Source organism: Piliocolobus tephrosceles, chromosome 3 (genome assembly GCF_002776525.5).
Source record: "Piliocolobus tephrosceles isolate RC106 chromosome 3, ASM277652v3, whole genome shotgun sequence".
Lineage (NCBI taxonomy): Eukaryota > Metazoa > Chordata > Mammalia > Primates > Cercopithecidae > Piliocolobus > Piliocolobus tephrosceles.
This window is the reverse complement of record NC_045436.1, coordinates 7,221,454-7,241,974: the sequence shown is the minus strand read 5'-3', so window position 1 is coordinate 7,241,974 and position 20,521 is coordinate 7,221,454. Positions and strand designations below refer to the sequence as shown.

At 39.0% G+C, this 20,521-nt stretch overlaps 1 protein-coding gene and 1 pseudogene across 2 annotated transcripts in view; both read left to right on the top strand.

Annotated features, from left to right (window-relative positions):
• TENM3 (teneurin transmembrane protein 3) overlaps window positions 1–20,521 on the top strand; it is a 470,182-nt gene that overhangs the window by 209,145 nt on the left and 240,516 nt on the right. The gene's annotated exons all lie outside the window — the stretch shown is intronic.
• On the top strand, window positions 11,875–12,077 carry LOC111548532 (annotated as a pseudogene).

The window sequence follows — 20,521 nt, the reverse complement described above, 5'->3', positions numbered from 1 at the left end:
TTTGTTGCACGCTGCAGCGTGTTACATTTCCAGGTGCCCCCTACGGTGTCCTGTGAATGTGCACAAATGCAAACTGAAGTATATTTATATGTCCATGGAAGATGATGGATTCATCTTGCTGCTCACCGACTGCTATTTTGGGAAGTGCATTGTTTGTAATCTTCCCAGTGATTTAACTATATTTTTATTAAGCGAGGCCTTTAAAGCACCTGCCATTTGCTTTTGGCTGTTCCTTTTGAACAGGAGTAAAAATGCTCATAGTGCTTGGCAATTGAATGCTTACATATAGAAATTAGTCTAATATAAGCTTTTAGATAGTGTTTTTTAGGTTCACATTCCAGGCAAGTATTCAGGCGTCCGCACATCTCTTCTGTTTACCAAAGGTGTACCCAGGAAGAGTCTGAAGGAGCAGTGTTATTAACAGTTATTTGTGGAGTGCCCAGAGGCACAAGGCATTTGGCTGAATGCTAAGAACATAATAGTAGGCAAATTCAGAAAAGGGAATTTATAAGTTAACAAGGCATATTAATAAAATGATCACACAAATAGATGTCAAGTCACCACTCAGGTCACTCAAGGAACTGGTACTTCAGCAGAGATTTGAAGGGTGAGCGGGACGTACCTGGGGACGGAGGAAGGAGAGAAAGAAGGAAATACAGGAAAAGGGTAGAGCATATGCAGAAGTAGCAGGTGGGAGGATGACATATTTGAGGAATTGGAAAAAGATGATTGTTGCTGGAACACAGAGCAAAGCAGCATAATGCAAAGGTGAGCTTTGTTTAAGGACTTGGATCTTCGGCTAGAAAGCAGTAAACAGTGCTGGGGGTAGAAGGTTGTGACCAGATTGCTATTTTGCATTATTATCTTGGTTACAATATAGAGCAAATTAGAGACTGCAGGGAGGTGGTAGTGGAGTTGAAGACAAGTAGGTGGGTGTTGGAAGATATTTAGAAAATACTAATATAGTATGGATGTAAAAGCAAAGGAAAAGGAGGTTTCCAAGATGACAGCTACATTTATGATTTGCAGGAAAGAATGGTTGGTGGTACCATTTTCTGAAAGGGGGTACGCTAAAATAGAACAAGGTTTGAGGGCTGAGGAAAGATCCTTAGTTCTGTTGTGAACATTCTGAGGTTGAGACATTTTGCAGCATTCAAGTGGAGATATCAGGCCATTAGATCTATGGCTGAGTAGCTCAAGGGAAATGTCAAAGCTATGGATATCAATTTTATAAAGTGATCATTATATAGATGATAACTGACGCTGTAGGTATAGATGAGATTGCTTAAGAAAAAATGCATAAAGTGGGAAGAGAGCCCTGAGTGATTCTGTATTTTAGTGGCTTAGTAAAGGGACAAGAGCCTACAAAATAGACTGAGAAGGTCCAAGCAGAAGGGCATGGAGGAACCGCTGAGAGTTGAAGAGTGCAGAGTCCCTGCAGGCAAGAGAAGAGACCATTTGAAGAGGGACCTAATCAGTGGTGTAGAAAACCATCAAACATCAAGAAAGATGAAAAATAAAAATGCTCTGTTTGATTCATTTACGTGGAGAACACTGAGGAGCTAGCAGTGACTTCTCTGGAGGGATGGAAGTGGAAACCAGAGTGGAATGGATGAAGAGTGAGCAAGGAGATAGAGCAAGGAGATAGAGATGAAGAGGGAGCAAGGAGATAGATAGGGAACTCCTCCAACAAGTCCGGTTATGAATAGGGATAAGAGGAATAACATGGTATCTGTATGTTCAGGGAATATCTTAATTTTTTTTAATTATAGAGAATCGTGCGTGCTCAAGTGCTATTCAGATGTGGAAGGAAGATACTGGATGTGTGAACCAGGTTTGTTATCATCAGCAAACCATCAGGATCATTCAGGCGATGTTAAATTTTCCTACAGCATTAAAATTTCTCCTCTAAGCACAACTATTAACTTCATTCCTTCATTCAGCAAATAGCTATTTTAACACTTTCTATGTGTCATGCACTGTTCTAGGCTCTGGGAATATAATTGTGTATAGTATTTACTGAGATGGAGAAGATTCAGTGTGGGTGAGGTTGAATTTGGGGGAAAATGGAGAAGTTTGTTTTGGCCATATTAAGTTTGAGCTGTCTTCCAGACACCCACGTGGAGATGTCAGACTGCTGGAGACGCTGACTGTAGAGTATGGCAGATGTGAGGACAGGGAACTTAGTGTCTTCACTGCTATATCCCCAGCGTCTGGAACACAGTGGGTGCTCAGTAAATATCTGAAGAATGAATGAATGAATAAGATATTATCTAGTAAGTATGCAGCCTTTAATTATGAATTTGTAAAACCAAAAATATATAAATATAACGAAAACATTAGTGAAGGACTTTGAAGATGAATCTAGTACAATAATAAGGAAGTTGTTCAGTGCCAAGACTCTTCTTATGAAAGGATGTAGGCCTCTAATGAGGCCAGGGCTTCTGTTCAGACATTATTTATTTTATGATTACTGTCATACAGGGAATAGGAATTCTCCGCTTAAAATGGATTAAAAAGATACGTTGTTTCCTAAATGCAAGTGAGTAGAATCCCTAGATGAGAATAATGTTGTGTAGAACACTTTAAACAGTGTTTAAGAAATACTTCAGGCCCGTGGTGGCTCATCCCTGTAATCCCAGCCGTTTGGGAGATTGAGGCGGGTAGATCACTTGAGCCCAGGAGTTCAAGACCAGCTTGGGCAACATGGTGAAACCCCATCTCTACTAAAAATACAAAAAATTAGCCAGGTGTGGTGGTTCACACCTGTAGTCTCAGCTACTTGGCAATCTGAGGCGGGAGGATCACTTGAGCCTGGGAAGTCGAGGCTGCAGTGAGCTGAGATCACGCCACTGCACTCCAGCCTGGGCAACAGAGTGAGACTCCGCCTAAACAAAAAAAAAAAATTAAAATAAGAAAGAAAGAAATATTTTAGCAGAATCGTAAGTATAGATCTGGATCCATGCTGTGTTGAAGAACTGAAGGCTAGTTTACTTAAATGAAATTTTAAAGCAAATCAAATTATAAACTTCTCAGGACAGTCACTTCCCATAGCTGGTATGCATCCTGAGTCAGTGTTGCATCTTGGCTGTTTAGAAGGTAGCAGTTATTCTGTTTAAACTTCAAAATATTTCTCTTGCTTGTGGAAATCGTTATTGATTATTAACTATAAAATATTGCATAATTTGACTTGAACACTCGTCCTAATACTCCTAGAGAACTTATCTCAATTGATACTCAGTTACCATGGGACACAAAAAAGAATAGAAAAGGGTAAATCTAAGATTGACAAGAAAGTTTGATTTGAATGTAAACCTTTGTAACCTTAACCCCACTTGTAGCTTTTGTTCATTTTACCTTCTGGCCTCTGGCATTTCCTCCGCAAGTTATTATGAAGCCATGGTGCAGGGGTTGGTGGAGGGAGGAAGAGGGACTAAAATTCAAGATGTTGTATAGAACAACAAGAAATTGCTAACAGAGTATTTGTTTCCACCAAATAAAAATTTCACTTAAGGCCGGGCGCGGTGCCTCACGCCTGTAATCCCAACACTTTAGGAGGCCAAGGCGGGTGAATCACCTGAGGTTGGGAGTTTGAGACCAGCCTGACCAACACGGGAGAAATCTGTCTTTACTAAAAATACAAAATTAGCCAGGCATGGTGCCGCATGCCTGTAACCCCAGCTACTCAGGAGGCGGAGGCAGGAGAATCACTTGAACCCAGGAGGCGGAGATTGTGGTGAGCCGAGATCATGCCATTGCACTCCAACCTGGGCAGCAAGAGTGAAACTGCATTTCAGAAACAAAAAATTTTTTTTCACTTAAAAAATATTTATCCAGTGATCCCATGTGTCTCACCAAGGAATGAGAAAACAGGCTGACAGAATGGCATCAGCAGTGTAGATTAAGCATCTACTTCATGTCAAGAAGTGGGCTAGGAATTGAGATAGCTTGGTAAAAAAAAAAGATGCATATACATACATGGTTTCTGCTCTCATAGAACTTAGTCATTTTGCAAAGGGCAATGAAGAGGAACTGCATATGCTAACAGAGCTCCTAACAGAAGGAACTAACCTAGTTTGGAGGATCAGGGAGGATTTTCCTGAGGAATCAGTGTTTTGTCACATGTGAAACATACGTAGATCATTTCAGGTAGAGAGAGCAAGTGGTACTAAGGTTAATATTTACTGAGCATTCACTGTGTGCCTGGCACAGTTTTAAACACTTTCATTATGTTACTAAGGTAGATTGTATCACTAATCCCATTTTACACATGGGAAAACTAAAACTGAGAGAGTTTACCTAACTTGCTCAAATTCAAGCAGTTGGTAAATGGTTCCCAGAATTCTAGCTCAGGAAGTCTAATTTCACAGCATAAATTCTTAATCTCTATTTTGGTTTTTTAAAAGCATGGTGTTTTTGAAAAACTGAGGAACATCTAACATGATTTAACAGAGCAATGTCATGTGCTATCTTATGGGTTTGCAATTTTGGACTTTATCCTAAGCCATAGAAAGTGACTCTATGTGTGTGTGTATAGAAAACGAAATATTTTTGGACTTCCTTCATTTCCGTAAAGCCTCAAAATAGAGAGCAGAATGTTAGGAAATCTGTCATTTGTGCATGAGCATCTTTCAAAAACACAATCATCCAACAATATACTGAATTAATTTTTTTAAAATTATAGGGCGGTGCAAACATTTTCCATCATGCCATTGGTCAAGGGAAAAAAGTTAGATGAGAACTTCTATTGAATCCATGCTTTTTATAGGAATGTTGCTAGTAACTTAACATACATTATCTTATGTAGTATGTGTAATGAAGAGGAAGTGGTGTTTTCATACTACAGAGCTCATGACTAGCAATTCAGCACTTAATATGATGGAGAAGATTAGAAAACAGATTTTAAATGCTAAAAGCCAACAGCCTCAATAGCAAAATCTGGTTTTGAGTAACATTTAATAAGCCATCATTAATAAAATAGTAACAACAGACCAGGCACAGTGGCTCATGGCTATAATCCCAGCATGTTGGGAGGCTGAAGTGGGAGGAGAGCTTGAGGCCAGGAGTTCAAGACCAGCCTGGGTAACATAGCAAGTCCCCATCTCTACAAAGCTTTTTTTAAAAAGTTACCGAGGCATAGTGGCACACACCTGTAGTCCCAGCTACTTGGAAGGCCGAGGTGGGAGGATCGCTTGAGCCCAGGAGTTTGAGGCCTCAATGAGCTATGATCATGCCGCTACATTCCACCCTGGGCGACAGACTCTGTCTGTCAAAAAAAAAAAGTAGTAACAACCATATGTAGCAGTTTTCATTTATTGAGCACCTACTTAGTTTGAAGGTTATGATACCAAAGCCAGAACCAAGTATTTCATAACAAAGTCTCTTCCCCTTGTTTGTAAATTGAGTTTTTATTTTGTGCCTCACTTCATGCCAAGGGTTTTCTCTTATGTTTTTGGCTCTAAAGTCATGTTCATTGAAACTGTATCTGTGGACATGCTTTGAGTTCTGGCTGTAGGGGAATTCTTTAGCAGAGGATTTTTCCTTTGTTTCTGCCAAGTACCTGAGGCACAGCTTACCTGGGACACTTTATTCCTCTGCTTGAGGTTTTCAGACACAGGTAATGTAAATTTGGTGGGCAAACGCATTTGAGGGCTACCTCTTGGTTACAAATTCTTGAAGGAGATGTTTTTCTTTCTCTTATCTAGAGCCAGGGTCAAGGCAGGCAGGTTTCTTTGTCACTTTATATAGGGTAGGTTTATTATAGTTTCCCTATACTAAGAGTGCAATTCTTTGGGAGCCTTGCTTTATGGAAGGGTTTTTATTAAACTCTCTACTTTCAAAGGGACAAGCCCTGGGCTTTATCTTCACCCCAGAGTTCCATGTACCCTTTAATGATGAAGCTCGAGGTCAAGTTTTGGATTCAGCTTGTTTTTGGCCTCTTAATATACTTCACTTTCTTACAAAGTCAGTGATATGAGTAAAAATAATTCTCTAAAATTTTTTTATCCTTTATTTAATGTTAGCAGGAGAGTTGTTCAGGTGTCTACTTTCCGTATCACTGTAAATGAAAGTTTAAACTTTTGACTACACATTAAGCTGTTGAATCCTCACAACAATCCTGGTGGTAGATGTGAAGAACACAAGGGTTAAAGAGGTTTGTATGACTCATCTAAGATCATACAGCCAGTAAAAATTTGAAAAGGAGTTTGATCCCAAGCAGTCTAACTTTGGAAGCTATACCAAATGTCGGTGACATAACAAAGGAGTTCCTAAACAAATCTAGCTTGTGATTGACCTGTATCATTCCTACTAGAAGGAACAAACACACCAGTAATGACTCGATGGATGCATGGATGGATGCATGGATACATGGATGCATGATGGATGCATGATGGATGCATGGATGCATGGATACATGGATGCATGGATGGAGGGAAGGGACAGAGGGAGGGAGGGAGGGAAAAAGAGAGGGAGGAAGGAAGGAAGGGAAGTGTCTCAACATAGAGACCAGGAGAAGAAATGGCACTACAAAGTATATTTATTTGAACAAATTCAATAGGAGAAAGAAGAAAGGTTCTGTGTCAGGAGGTTCATGCAATTATTCTGCTGCATCTGGTAGGGTCATTGCTTCTATTTGGAGGTTACATGTATCTTCAGAAAGTTTAGCCGTATTACCTGTTGTGGGTGTAATGTTGATTTTTATCAGTGAAGTAATATTATAAGAATGGGCAAGCACAAGGAGACCAGCATTCTACTTTTAATAACCTCTAACCTTAAACAGGTTACTGAGGCCTCATCTAGGCATCTGTTCCCTTATCTTTAAAAACAAAAGATCTTTAAAGTCTTATCTTGTTTCCACCAAAAAACTTAAGAAACTTGAGATAGAACATATATATATGTGTATGTAAGTTGTTGATACATGCTTTTCTGGTGGTATTCCATCTATAGAAAGGATAATTTTCCAGAAAAGTATATTTTATTTTTAGTTTATATCAGCTACTCTATTTTAAGTGCTTTACATCAGTAGATGCTGTAGAATAGTCGGATATGAATCTTGATAAAAGTAATTTTCTTTATTAGGGCTTATTTTATTCCTTGGAATACCAATTCAGATAATATCCTCAATATAATCCTTCTGGATGAAATAGAGGAAGGAGGTTGGTTTCCTTTTATTTTTATATATAAGAACCAAAATATTATGTAGTGCCTATTGCTTCAAGATGTTCAGTTGAGAATGTTTCAAAAAACTAAGATAAAGGAAAAGATAACATACTGTCAGTTTTCCTCTGAATGTTTCCTGACGCTTAAATAAGTGAGTTATCAGATTTCAGTTTATAGTTTAATAAGTTTATATAGCTAATAACAAATATTGTGTTCAGAAAGGTATACACATGTAAGTTGTTAGTCGATTGTGCAGGAAGAGAGCAACACCCTGCCCCACCCTATTCTGTGCTTTCTTGCGTTTCCAATTTCTACTTGCCTTTCAAGTTCCAGCTCAACCTTCCCCTGCAAGGCATTCTCCTAGCTCCCTCTAGCACAGCGTTGTGGATTTTTTTTTTTTTTTTTTTTTAGACGAAGCTTTGCTCTGTCACTAGGCTGGAGTACAGTGGCATGATATTGGCTCACTGCAACCTCTGCCTCCTGGGTTCAAGCGATTCTCCTGCCTCAGCCTCTCAAGTAGCCAGGATTATAGACGCCCATCACCATGCCTGGCTAATTTTTGTGTTTTTAGTAGAGACAGAGTCTCACCATGTTGGCCAGGCTGGTCTTGAACTCCTGACCTCAGGTGAGGATTACAGGCAGGAGCCACTGCGCCTGCATTGTAGATTTTTAAAAAGGTAACCTCTCAGTCTCCTTAGCTCTCATGACTGTCAAATAAAAGTTGTTTTGCTCATCTTCTCCTTATCTCCTCACTTTTTAAACGCAGGAATTAATGGAAAGAAGGAGACATTCATTTAAGGAGAGAACCTGTGGGTTGGCTTGATGAATGATGAGTTTGTGAAAGTTAGGGACTTGGAGTCAAATATATGCCCATATTGTTAAAGACAGTGTCCTTCACTTAATGTATAACTAGTCTTCATCTAGGTGAATTTGAGCAAATCTCTTAATACCTCCTGGCATCAATTTTCTTACCTGAGCAAGAGCTAGGGCAGATCAGGAACCATCAGCCAGCACATCAAAATCTTCAACGGTAGATACTGAAAACGTACATGCTGGATCTCATTTAACTAAATTCCCCTTGGAGATTTACTTTTACTCCCCATCTCTGCAGAGATTAAAAGGTAAAGTAAGATTGCTTCTCTTGATAGAAAAAAAAGTCGTGGTTTTTAGTCAAGGTGATGTCTAAGATGCCATCTAGTTCTGAAATTACAGAGCTATGAGTCTGTCACATGAGTAAAATAAAATTGAGGGGAGAAAAGTTAAGACAACAATATACCAATTTGTTTACTTGATATGTCCGTTTGCCTGGAAAGACGTCTTTTTTGTTTGTAAGAACTCATTAATAGATGTATATTTTTGCATAGATGATATATCAGCAAACTGTTGTTAGCATCTCTATATTATATCTTGAATATTTCCAGTTGTCTTCAGCCCCACTGCAACCACCCAGGTCTAAGCCACTCTCTATCCCCTCTTGCCTGGACCTCTACAGTTGCCTCCTGCTTGGTTTCTACCAGCCAGAATACTTTTTAAATAAAAGCTGAATCTCAGTTCTCTCTTGTGCAAAACCTCTCCTGGCCTACCAGACCCTGATAACTTGGCCTTCGCCTTTCTTTCCAGTCTTGTCTTGCCTTGCCTTTACCTCTGCCCTCGGGCCTTCTCCTGGTTTTGGAACGTGCCAGTCTCCCTCCCCGGTGGTGTTACACAGTCAGTTCCCTCTTCCAGAAGACTCTGCCCCTCTCAACTGGTATGGCTTCTCTTTCTCTGTCTTTAGATCTCAGCTTAACATAGTTCCACAGAAAAGCCTTCCCTCACTGCCCGATTTAGGTAGCCCACCTGTTTTCCTCCATTTCTCTGTCCTGTTTGCATCTTTTCATAGGAATTACAGTTGACCGTCGAGCAATTAGGGGGCTAGAGGTGCCACCCCGTCTGCACACAGTCAAAATCCCTCATGTAACATTTGACTCCCCCAAAACTTAACCATGAATAGCCTACTATTGACCAGAAGCCTTACCGATCAACAGTCGATTAACACATATTTGATATGTTGTATGCATTATTTACTGTATTTTTGCAGTAAAGGAAACTAGAGAAGGGACAATGTTAGTAAGACAATCGTAAGGAAGAGAAAATCTTCTTACCGTTCATTAATTGGAAGTGGGTCATCACAGAGGTCTTCATCCTTGTCATCTTCACGCTGAGCAGGCTGGCGAGGCGAGGCAACAGGAGGTTGGTCGTGCTCTCCCAGAGGTGGCACAGGAGGAAGAAAATCTGCATGTAAGTGCACCTGCACAGTTCAAACCCCTGTTGTTGAAGGGCCAGCTGTATTACTGCTTCGTTATTTGTTTCCTTTTAATTTCTCTTTCTACAAAGATTGACAGCAGGGGCCGTGTCTATTTGGTTTAATACTGTAATATTCCAAGCACACAGCAAGTAAGTGCTCTACAAATGTTTGTTGAATCCTTGACTCAATTAAACATTTACCATTTTTTGTTTGTTTGTTTGGAGTCAGGGACTTGCTCTGTCCAGACTGGGGTGTTGTGGCACAATTATGGCTCACTGAAGCCTCAACTTCCTGGGCTCGAGCGATCCTTCTACCTCGGCCTCCCAAAGTGCTGGGAGTACAGGCATGAGCCACTGTGCCTGGTTGACATTTATCTTTTTATCTGTCTTTTACTTCAGTTAATTAAAATAAGTTTTATTCTCTGAAAACCGACAAGCTTTTGAAAATAGTCCAAGCAACTGAAAATAGTCTGGAAATGTGCAAAGAAATAGGGAATCCTACCAGAGATTTAATTTGTCCACAGATAATCCTGAAAGTGGACAAGTTATATATGGATAATAAAAAGCATGTCCAAGAGTTATCTGTTTTTTGAAAAGGTTCTATATATACGCTGCTCTAGTTAGCAGAGGTCGCTCAAAAGCTGTTCGTATTGAAATCTATGTATATCTGAATGCACATGATTAAGTCTTTAATTGTAGGTTTGCAACATGTTTGTAGAATCTGATCGGTATGTTAACTGCTGAATTAATCCTGTTTTCTAAATCTTCAATATGCTTATTTTTACAAAAGAAATATCTCCTCTTCCATTTCTAGATGTACCTCACACGTGATTACTTCTCATGAGTAAGCAAAGATCTTGACCTGTAGCTTCTTACATCTGCCTATTTGTTTAGCAGAACAGAGAATTACGGTAAAACAGAGGAATGGTACAGGCGTTTGTGTTTGCTTTACAAACACATCTCCCATCTTAGTACAAAACACACTGCAAACTCTTAATTTTAGATCTTCTTAGGTTTGTTGTAAATAGAAAGTAGAGTATAATGTTTTATAGATTTATTTCTAAACTATATTATGGTTACTTTTCTCATTGTGCTTTTCAGATATTTGAGAAATTGTTTATATGCTGTCATAAATATGAATTCATTATTATTAAACGTTAATGAATAATTTTGCTTCAAAATAAGATAGTGAACCTGTACACTTTCACTTGTATAATGTTCTAGCCCATATTTTAATTTTTTAGTTTTTCCCTTTGTTTTCTTTCATGTCAGCTTCTTCATCTGGTCCATCAGTTGTTGAACAAATTACGTCACCTCTGCCCCATCCCGTCTTCATGACAGTCAGAGAAGGTTACTCAGTGCTAGTTTCATCCAGGCCATTTTGTGGCCAAATGCTAAGCACACTACCAGCTCTATCCAGTGCTCACTGGTGCAGTTTCCATGTGAGTCCAACCCTACAGAAAGAAGATGACAGCTTTCGGTTTTCATAGTTTGACTAAACTATCTTTTTTTATCATGTAAGGAACCAAAATCATATTTTAAACTTGCTCCTTGATAGCTCCTTATTTAAAATTTTCTGGGCATATTTTATCACTACAGCTATTAAGGCATGGAAAAGAAAGAAATGCTTTATTGTAGCCACAGAAATGGTTTTCTTTTTCTAACCCAATCATTTGCCATCTCTGAAAAAAAATTCCCAGGCCAGTTGTGATGGCTCATGCCTTGAGTCCCAGCACTTTGGGAGGTCAAGGTGGGAGGATCAGTTAAGCCTGGTAGTTTGAGACCAGCCTGGACAACATAGTGAGACCCCATCTCTGCAAAAATAAAATATAAAAAAATTAGCCAGGCCTGGTAGTGTGCACCCGTAGACCCAGCTACTTGGGAGGCTCACGTGGAAAGGATCCTGTGGGCCCAGGAGGTGGAGGGTGCAGTGATCTCTGATCATACTACTGAGCTCCAGCCTGGGTAACACAGCGAGACCCTGTCTCAGAAAATAAAATATTCCCTTCTCATGTCTGATCAGAATAGAAAAAGACCGACTGTGACTCATGTTCAGAACTTCTCCAATCCAAACCCAGCTTTTCCTCATTTTATGAAAATATGAGCCGCCTTCAGTTGTACAATGTTCACAGTAAACACACGGTTTTAGGAACTTGAAGAATGTCCATATGTAGAACCCAGACTCTTAACTCCAACACAGATCTTGCTAAAGCTTTGGAGTGGAAAGCAAGGAGTGCACAGACCCTGCTTCTGCAACTCTCCCTGGGGAACGGAATGCTTCCGTGACCCCAAGGCCGGGTGAGCCTGTTGGTTCTGGCATTCACTGGTTAGTCACCTGATGGAGGTGTTCTACTCCAGAGGTGGCAAACGTGTGGGACTTTTGTTAACACTCCCAGCTCCAGTACTTACAGCAGACATCAATAATGGATCACCGCTTCTCGGCCTTTTGGCTAAGATCAAGTATAGTGTCTGTTCTTACCAGTTTAATAATGGATCATGGCGGTGTTTCCCACTGAGTGCAAAGAGAGTCTTGGGAACTTTCTTAACACAGCAGTCACTTTCAATTGCCAACCTTGTTTTAAAAAAGAAGCATCAGCACTCCCTGAAATCCTTCTCTGTTTTTCTTACTCTATTCTTATGCTATGCATCCCCTCTTCCCACCCTTCCCCATCCCCTACCATGGCAACTAGACTCTTATTTTTATGATTGCTTTATGATATTTTCTACAGAACCTGTCATTTACTTGTACCAAATGGAAAACAGAGATGATATGGTTTTTTTCTGTCTTACTTGGCAGTTCAGCAGTAACTTAACTAAGTGAGCAGTAGCCTTTTTAAGGTAAGATCGAATTTTAAAGTCTGTCCCAGATACCATTCTAATGTGTCCAGTGACACTGCAGAAAATTTAACTTTCCCCGGAACTGTGTATTACTCTGGGATGTGTGCATGTGTGCATGCTTGTGTGCATGCTGCTAGATGTTACAGTCAAGTAAAATGTCAGCACAGTAATTATAGACCAAAAAAGTTCACTTCAAAGAATTAATACTGTTCAAAGGAAAATTTACAATTCGGAAACTCACAACTTTAAAACCAAAGGGTTTTATGTTCATTCCTTTCCATTAAACGTTGGGTGGAGTAGTTATCGCTCTAAGATGAAGTCTGTAATAGCATCAGAGTCCCTCTGGATAGCAAAGAGTGTGTTGTTTGAGTTTTCCAGCCCATCTTTACGGGATTTCAGAACTCTTCAAGCGCTGAGCCTCTGGTGTTTTTGGGATTAGGAATGTGCGTTCTTGTAGAGAATTGGAAGGCAAATGTTAGGCTTGTCAGCATCTGAGGACCACAGAAGCAGTCCACCCATTGTTCGAGTCACGCTTCCAAGGCCCAGCACTTTTCACGGAGGAGCCTGCTTTTGAAGTGTTTTCTTTGCTTAATTTTCTCCACCTTTGAGATCCTTTCAGAAGTATTTTCTTTCAAAATATCATGCATTCTTCTTGAGAAGAATTGGTCTTTCTAATAAGACAAAGAAACGTAGGATACTTGTAATCGGTCAAGTATGGCTAAAAACATTAGGGCATTGAGGACAGATAGAATGAGGATTGTGGAAGGAGTTTTGCAGTCTCATTATAAATCAGCTTTTTTTCTCTTTTTAATTTAGTCTGACTATAGAGAACTATATCTAGGCAAGAAAATAAGAAATTTTGGGTTCATTTAGAAATTGCAATGGGTTTTTTCGTACGTAATGGGAAATCAAAATGGAAATCCTTCTTTGCCTTTACAATTATGTATTGGAGTCTTGTGTATGAAAATCATTGAAGGTCTAATAAACATTCTGCTCAAAACCAATGTCTGTTATTTTATGGAGTTACTTTTTAAAAATTAACCAAGATGACCATAAAATTATGTGGAAATTTTATGTTTAAAAAAAGTCAGCATAAAATGTTAACATGCATTTCAGAACAGAAAATAGCGATTCCTAAAATAGCTCTTGTAGTCATATGTATGTATGTAAGTTGATTTATCAATTTAAATACAGGATTTAAGAATTAGAGTATACTTTGATTCACAAAATAAATGAAAAGTAGCTATTCTTACAGACCTATCTGTTGAGATGTAATCCACAGAATAATTACATATATTGGTTCACTGTACGTCTCTCTGTTTATTAAGACTTAACGCTAGGGTCACAGTTCCTGAAGTCACTCCTATTGTTTTTCTCAACTGCTCTAATAAATCTTGTGTCCTTTCTCTCAGGTGGTAGCATCCTTTGCAGATGTTAATTTCAGCATCTGGTGGACTCATCCTTAATTTTGTTCTGTGAAACCTTATTCTGCCTTTCATTGTTAGCCTCTGAAGCTTGCTTAAAATATTTCTTTTTGGGTTTTCTAGGTGTTCATCACTCGAGACAAGCTATTAATGCTTCTAACACCAGGGATTTGTGGAGGATCTTGTATCACTGTGAATCTGTGCTCCCTTAAAGTGAACTATTTGAGGTTAAAATAGAAGATATCTATTTTTTAACCTCAATAGTTAATACAGTGTTGAACACAGAGTAGTCACTAAATGTTTGTTGAATGAAAACATGTCCTGAGGCACTGAGATTGGGAAGGAAAGATGTTATTTTCACCTTCTACCAGAGGGGTTAAGCAGTGCTTCAGGGAGTAAGCCAACTGGGAGATTATTTAGTTTCTGTTACAAAAAAATCCTTGGCTGGGTGCAGTGGCTCACGCCTGTAATCCCAGCACTTGGGGAGGCTGAGATGGGTGGATCACTGAAGGTCAGGAGTTTGAGACCAGCCTGGTCAACGCAGTGAAACCCCGTCTCTACTAAAAATACAAAAATTAGCTGGGCCTGGTGGTGCATGCCTATAAATCCTTGCTACTCAGGAGACTGAGGCAGGAGGATCGCTTGAACCCGGGAGGTAGGCATTGTAGTGAGCGGAGATCACGCCACTGACTCCAGCCTGGGCGACAGAGTGAGACTCCATCTAAAAAAAAAAAAAAAAAAACCTTAAATGTATAATTGTCCCTTCATTGTCCACAGTAACACGAAGATGATGAAATTGTCCCTTTTTCACAGAGCTCTCAGCTAAAGTTTTCTCACTCTGATTTTTAGGGCCATACCTAGTGTTCAGTTCATGTTAATAAACATTTTTCATAGCAATATAACAGCAGCGGTGATAGGATAACTATATAAACTATGTGAAGAAATAAATACATGGCCAATTACATGAATTTGCATGAAGACATAACTTTTTAAACTGTGATGATTAGAAAAGGCCTGAATAAAGTGCAATGAATCTGTTATAAATTGTACAACAGAGAGGGATAATAATATAGGAATAAAATTAAAATTATAAATATAATATCATAAGATGCAACCAAGCCATCCTTACTATTTTATCTGACTTAATATGACCCCCTGTTCATTATGCAGACCAGTGGAATTTGATAATTGTGTAGTAGTATTCTAAAGTTGCATCTTTTACTGTATTTCAAGTTAAATGGACCATGCACAGTAGCTCACACCTGTAATCCCTGCACTTCAAGAGGCCAGGCTGGGAGGATCGCTTGAGGCCAGGAGTTTGAGACCACCCTTGGCAGCATAGTGAGATCCCCATCTCTACAAAAATTAATTAGCCAGGCATGGTGGTGCATATCTGTAAGTCCTAGCTACTCAGGAGGCTGAGGCAGGAGGATTGCCTGAGCCTGGGAGGTTGAGGCTGCAGTGAGCTGTGATTGCATCATGACACCACTGCACTCCAGCCTGGGTGACAGAGCAAGACCCTGTCTCAAAAAAAAAAAAAAAGTTACATGATAGTAACATTTGGGAATGACAGGACTGTTTATCAGCTTCGGGTCTGGCAGCAACTTTTCTCGAGTTAGCTGTTTTCTCCTTTCTCGTGCCATGACAAAAATAATAACTTGCTGGGCGTGGTGCCTCGTTCTTGTAATCCCAGCACTTTGGGAGGCTGAGGCACTTGTGGCCAGGAGTTCGAGACTAGCTTGGGCAGCGTAGCAGATGCCCTCCCCGCCACCATCTCTACAAAAGAAACAAAGTTAACCCTTGATTTGCTTTCTAGTAGTGGGTGAGTTTGGAGTTCCAATGATTGTTAACCCATTAATTCTTCCTTTATTGAAGATATCCTTATGTTTCATATGCTGCAAAGATGTACAAGACTTTGTTTTCTACTCTCCAGGATCTTTCAGACTAACTATGTGATATTTAAACTATTTTATTTTGCATTAGTTGAACCTTTATCCAAATTCAGTTTTGCTGTACCATTCTGAAACTTGAAGAGTGTTCGGAGAGCTACCAAGCTAATTAAAGGATTAGAAAATGAGACTCGTGAAAAGAACTCTATAAGAATTGAATTATTTAACAGAAAGGAGAGAAAGCTAAAGGGAGACACATTAATCATTTTTGAAGATGTAATGGATGATGACCATCTAGTTCTAGCATTGGCCAAAGATGGGAAAGGAAAAAGTGGATTAAACTATAGAATGAGATATTAAGATTAAACTTGAGAGTCTAAGAACACGGGAGTTATTTTAATATGGGTCCTCTTAATGAATGTAGTCTTGACATTTTTAAAGGGTATTTTTAAATTACATAAAGTATTTTTTGTTTCCCCAAGTTAAATTGCAACTGAATTTAGAGATTAACAGAAAAAGAGTGTTCGAGTTTCTCTGTCATCTTTCAGAAAGTTATAGAGCTTGACTAGGGAGAGAGCGAACACTTGGTTCCAGGACATGCGTGATACTGAATCAGTAAAAAGCAAATGGTCACAGCAAGGGCAGCCCTCTTGTAAGTATATCCGAATTTCTTTTATAATCTTAGATAGTTTTTTTGTTCTGCTTGTTTAGACAGGGTCTCACTGTGTTGCCCAGGCCATAGTGTAAGGGCTGTTCACAGGTGTGATCGTGCATACTCCAGCCTTGAGCATCCGGGCCGAAGGCTTCCTCTTGCCTCAGCCTCCAGAGTAGCTGGGACTACAGGCAGGAGCCACCACACCCTGCTGTGCTTCTATAATCTTCATAAATCATTTAGAAAATTGAAACTCATTTACTAGAGGCAAACTTAAGAGCATGATTAAAGTTTATTTCAAGGAGTTTCTTATTCCTTTGCTCGGTTGCGTATTGCTAGGGACCGTGTCTACTAAGAGTGAATGCCTCCTCTCATTTAGATTTGAAAGGCGTTCTTGCGGTTAGCGTTCACAGCACGTTGTCAGACCACAACAGCCTGATAACTTGGGTTACTATCTAAACCTCCAAAGAAAATGGAGAGTTAGAGTCCATCTGCGTTGTGATTTAACTTTTCAAAGCCTCTGATTTTTAAGCCCTTTCACTTCAGGTGCCAAATTTTCCCAAAGCACACGACCCCTTAACTCAATCTGTTCTCTCTGCCAAATGAACAGTTTTATGTCCGTTCCCTTACTATACAGCCACTGAAATCTAGTATTCAGGAATATACTTAGGAAGGTATCTCAGTTTTTTCTTCATGAAAACCTTCTGTGCTGTGTTACTTGTGGCCAATCTCAGACATAAGTGTATGTACATACATAGAACCTGACAAAAATTTATTCCTTAGCTAAAAAGGGATAATAATTTATTCTCCTCATGCTTAGAAACATTTTAAGTATAACAAAGGCTTTCTAATGACCAACTGAGTTTTATCTCCTCTTCATCCTTCATCGGATTAATCTTTTCTTTCGTGTTTTTATTTCTCAGTTGCAGTGCCAAAGCTCTATTTGTACTGTTCTTCTAATTATAGGAAAAATGCATGCTTGCTCGGTTTAACTATTCCAACTTCTGCCGAGTGATAATTAACTGACCTCAGCCCATCTGACCACTGACTTGCCAAAATCAGGTTTTATACTGTGATTGAACAATTAGTTGAACTGTGTTATCCTTGTAATTCATATTTTGCCAAGAATTACAGTTTTCTACATGATAGTAATATAAATGCATCAGGAAAAGAGGGAAATGAAACTTTTATTGGGTGCCTACTTTGAGCAAGCCTGTGTGCCAGGCAATTCGCGTGTGTGTATTCACATGTGTGTGTGCGTGTGAGTGTGTGTGATATTTAATTTAATGTTCGTAGTCTTGAGGCTTTGTTATCATTAACCTTGTTTTACAGATGAAGAATATGTAGCACGGGGAGGTTAAATAACTTGCCCAAGATTTTAGGATTACTAAGTGGCAGTTCAAATGCTCATTTACTTAAAAGCCATAGAGGAAAAAAATAATCAAAAGAAATCTGAAACAAAGCCCATGTCATCATAATCAAGGGTACTTGGAAGAGAGGGGGCAGTGTCTAATTTGTCTTTTTGCAGCTTTGATTTTCTATTTCTACTTCTGTCCGTTTCCTTTTAAGCTTTTTTTTTTCCCTTTCGCATGATGTACGTTTCTGTAAAGCCAGAGTAGTGAGCAGCTTGAAAGGTTAAGTAAAAGAGGGGCTAGGGAGGTGGAGCTATTGTGGTCTCTCTATTTTTCATGCCTCAAGCATATAATGTAGTACTATTCCTCGTCTTCCAAAAAAAGAAATCAGTGAACGTGGTTCCTTACTTAGCTCACATTAATGGCCATGTGAGTGCATGCTGAAAATGTATAGTGAGGAAAGTAAGGACATAATTAACATAACAAACCATTCTAATAGAATTAGTGCCTGACTGAAGGAGACAAGGGATTCCAAATCATTCTGTATTGTTCAGTACATTTTTTTTAACATGAGGCATAAATATAACTGTGTGTTGCAACCAGTGACAAACTATCATAGAGGTTTGGGTTTTTTAAAATCAAGAAATATTGTTTGAATCTTGCTCCTCCATTAACTGTAATACTATGTAAGTCTTACTTAAAATATTATGCTTATATGGTAGACATTATGTTAGTATAAGTCTGAAAAAAAATTAGTTGCCTAGAAGTAGCAGTGGATGCTTTAAGAATTTTTTTCAATATATTTAAACAAAAAGATTATTTGTATGGTTTGGGGCCTACACAGTGATTTGGGGCCTAAAATACATTTAAAACTACAACATTAGAGATGAAATTTTGGCCTGGTTCAGACAGCGGCTCGGTAAGTGAGCACTGAATGAATGTGCTAGTAACTAAACAGCCTTACAAATAAATACCATGGCAGGGAGGACTCAGTACATCAAGAAAGCCAAATGCACATATTAACTTAAATGCATGTATATGGGTTTTAAATTGTTGCCCTTCAAAATGCAATAATGTATTTATGGATCTTGATTTTATGATTTGTAAAATATGCTTTTTAAAATTTCCTGAAAATTAAAAATTTAAGTCATTAATCCACCATTAATCAGCTCAAGGTGACCGGTTTACAAGTGTCTCCCCTTCCCACTCCCCTGTAGCCAGCACGTTGTTGAATTCATTTGAGAATTCAACAAACTCTCTGGAATTACTTTTTTTTTTTTTTCTACGAACACTTAAGAGTTTCTCTAAAAGAATAATTTCCCAGGTCCTAATGCTTAATGCAAAAAGTAACAGTAGTACTTTTTTTTTTGTTTACTCTGTTTTTCTGACCAAATATACCACCACCGTGAGTCTCATTGTCCCTAGCCCATTAGGAACAACAGAAGTTTTACCCCACTTCCCAGCTGTTTTCTTAGGAATGTAGAAATCTGGCTAGAAGGCTCAACAACATCCCACCTTCCTAGTAGACCAAGGATTCCTATTGTCAGATGCAGTGGGCATGAAAGCAGCAATTTTACAGCACAAAAACTCCAATAACATTTACTTCGGTTGGCTGAGATTGAAATGCACACAGGCACTGCTCAGTCGTGGTTGCTTAAGCACCAGCTTCCCTTGGCTTTTTGCCACTTTGTGCATTTCAGAGACAAGTCCTTTCAGGAGAAGGCATTTTGCTTGTAACTTGCAGTGGAGTAAGCAGACCATTCAGGCATAGTTTATTGCATTACAAACTCAACTATGCAAGCTATCCCAAAATTGAATACAACGAAGTAATTAGTGACATCATTTGGTCATGAGAATTCACAAGGAGGAATTGTCCTATTTAAAAAATAAAATTTTTCTTTTCTAAAGAATTATTTAAAAGTTTATATTTAGAGAATGGTAGCTTAGCTCTTAATTACAAGTTTTACTCACATAGTGAAGCTTAACGTGACCAGTGTACAAGTTCCCACTCCCCTGTAGCCAGCACTTTGTTGAATTCATTTGGGAAATCGTAAGAGAGCACCCACGTTACAGTATAAAGCAAACACTGAAATGACGATGACCCACTCCTACGTAGACTGAAGTGTTGGCGTATCAACCCCATGTTACTCTATGAAGAATAGGCAGAGAAAAGCATGCAGAAACATCTCAATAGCCTGACTCAGGCTGAACTAGGTAAAATATGCATACACATTGTGGATTCCCTAGAAGACAGGCAAGAGAAGGCAAGAGGGATGTACATTAGGTTACCCTAGAGGCAGTATTCATCTAATCAAGAGTTCATTCATTCCTGCAGCCAGTTTTTAAAATCATACATCTAATGTGTACTAAAAACCAGTTGCTAAATATGGTTACCGGACATTTTCTTCTACGAGATTGTCCTAGGTTCTGTATTTGTTTTTTTGTGGGGCTTTTTTCGGAGAACTTTAAAACAAAATTATAAAATCTTATGTAAAATCAAAATTAAATGACTTTTTCTACTCAGCATTGTATCTATTATCTGTTTATAAACCAATCCTGTTCATCCTGGTCAGAGCAAACTGCAGATTTCAAAAGGATGTTATCGAAAGTGTACAAAATGGTTAGTCCATTTGTTAACTGGGGCCCTGTTTATTCCTGTCTGACTCAAATCTCTGGAGTGTGTGAACTAAGTACTCGGAACTTCATTAAAATCGTTATTGTCTGTAAGTAAATTGTGATGTACTTGAATTTCTGCAACTGTGTTTATTTTTCACATTTTGTTCAATAAACCAGGGCTCAGCTCTTCACATTTTCAAGTACTCGTTTTGTTTTAAAAAAAGACAGGGCCGTTATTGGAGCTAACAGATGAGCCCTCATTTCTAAGGAGCCCTAAGCAAGACCCTATCACTCCATGTGGTAATG